This window comes from Homarus americanus, unplaced genomic scaffold, assembly GCF_018991925.1.
Source record: "Homarus americanus isolate GMGI-L3 unplaced genomic scaffold, GMGI_Hamer_2.0 scaffold32095, whole genome shotgun sequence".
NCBI classification, from domain to species: Eukaryota; Metazoa; Arthropoda; class Malacostraca; order Decapoda; family Nephropidae; genus Homarus; species Homarus americanus.
The window spans coordinates 742428-745000 of NW_024747861.1; positions in this window are offsets into that span (position 1 = coordinate 742428).

Consider the following 2573-nt stretch of genomic DNA (forward strand, 5'->3'; position numbering starts at 1 on the left):
AACTATACTGGAAGGTTATTGAACTATACTGGAAGGTTACTGAACTATACTGAAGGTTACTGAACTATACTGGAAGGTTATTGAACTATACTGGAAGGTTATGGAACTATACTGAAGCTTACTGAACTACACTGAAGGTCATAGAAATATTCCAATAATTTGAAACTATTCCAGGTATTATAATAATTTTTAAGCCCCGTACAACTCTCAGTGTGTACATGCACTGTCTGTGTACACTCTATACCTGTACTGTTTACGTACATTGTTTATATACCCACACGGTCCTTATAGCTAATTTAATCGGTTAAGTGTCTATAAGAATTGATCCAATCCCCTATAAACATATCCAATTATCCATAAACCTAAAATACTCTTGTCCTTTCAGTCTCCCAACACCCAGATGCTATAATCCCTACCAGAGCCTATAGAAATGTTGTGTTATTCCTATATGGATTCCAGTAGCCAACGACGATGTTTTAGGATCACATAAAAGTGTTCCAGTGAGCGATAAATGTATCCAGTATCCCGTTGAGAGGGTTCTGTACATAGCCCTGAATTCTAGTCCATAGTTGTGTAAATATTTAGGTTTTATCATTTTTTTATTTCGTTTCTCTCTTTTTTTTTACTTTTTTTATTTTAGGTATTACCGTTGATGTGTAGTTGGGTTTTATTAAAGATGAAGGCTGGGAGAAAAGGAGAGTTTAAAGTATCTTTGTTGTTTGTTAATGTTTCTCTCTCTCTTTCTTCCAAATAAAAGAGTCAATAATAATACAGACCTTCTTTGCGAAAAACATCACACAAGAGTCAATTTATCAGGAGGTACCGTGTGAATGGATCATTACTCATAAGATTTGGGGAAATTGATTCATCTTGCCTCATCTGTTCCTCTATACATCCCACACCCCATCTTTATTGTTTATCCCTTATTCTCTTTCGTTTATGTTTTTTAACGAATATAGTATGATGATTAAGATGTTGGAAAAAATGTTTGGTGATTAGAGTGTTTTATGTAAGTGAGAATGTTTGAATGTTTGAATAATTGAATGTTTGAATGTTTGTCCTGTTGAATGTTTGGAATAATTGAATGTTTGAATGTTTCTCGCGTTGAATGTTTGAATGTTCGTCCTAGAAATGTTTGAATGTTTGAATGTCTGTCGCGGCATCCCTGAACTTACCCTAAGCCTCATGTCCGTAGAAAGAGGACTTTACCATGGCCAGGAAGGCCACAGGAATCCATTAAAGTTGTTAGGTTCCAGAAATTAGTTTAGACTCTAATTTGGGCAAAGTTTCTGAGGTCTTTTAGCCTCACAGTGAGCCTTATTATCCCTTGTTCCAAACCTTCCTAAAACTGTATTCTGTAATTTGAAGTTTGGGGACGTCTGTGTGTGTGTGTGTGTGTGTGTGTGAGTAAATTCTGGGTAAGTAATTTTAGACATAGAAGAGATTCTTAACCTAACCTAGAGGCACTTGTAATCTTAGATGAGTTTGTAAACTTAATTAAAGTGATCGAGGTTTATTTAGACTTTAGAGCGATCAAAGTGCGAGAATTTAATTGAGTTTTTGGGAGTATTTAAAGTGGTCAAGGTACGAGAACACTTAAGTGAATTTTTAGGTGCTCTTAAAGTGCTAAAGGTCCATTAACTCTTAAGTGTATGTAATGTTTCTAAATAAGTAAATATGGACTTGTAATTCAGCGTTTATCTCCACGTTAAGTCAAGTTCATCACTCTTATGAAGCTGTAAGATCAAGCAGAGAGTAGAAATAAATCTTCCTTGTGGTAAAATAGGTCAAAACTCTCCTCGAGACAGTCTTCAATTCGCCTCTCACTTCTACTACATCTTACTGGCGCTTCAGTCTACTCAAAGAAGCTCGAATCCACCTCTCACTGGTTCGAATCCATCTTCCCTCTCTTCTTCCCCTTATTGTTTTCCTGAGAAGGAGGAGGAAGAGGAAGAAGAATGAGGAGGAGTAAGAAGACGAAGATGAAGATGAGGAGGAGGAAGAGGAACAAGAGGAACAAGGAGGAGGAAGAGGAAGAAGGAGAAGAAGAAGGAAGAGCTTCATTACCGTTGCAGATGTAATACCTGACATCTTTCAGGCCAACGACGCGATCATCCTAATTTGTAATTCAATAAATGTTGTTTTCTCTCCTCTCGCTGGGGAGTGTTACCTGCCCACCGTGCGTCTCAAGGTCTAAATTGGATATGTAAATTTTACTTACCTGATTCTTATAAACTTCAATAACTTTACTGACATTTATTTAGAGATGTAAGTCCACACCGAGTAAATAAGTTCACCAGCTATGCTATTTCCTTATTTAAATCAGACGAGACAAAGTTGATGGATAAAATTGTCATCTGGTAACAAAAATATATATATACAATTCTTCTCCGCCACTAACACAACTATAAAGAGTTTAGCTCCAACATAAACACTCCTCTTAATTTATTGCCTAAACATCGTCAAGACAAATTCTCACTTAACCCGGATTAACCTCAAAAGGATTGTTAAGACCTTTTCACGTTGCTTCAGTTGAGTCGGTGTTTCACTCTAAACGAATCACCGAAACTGAG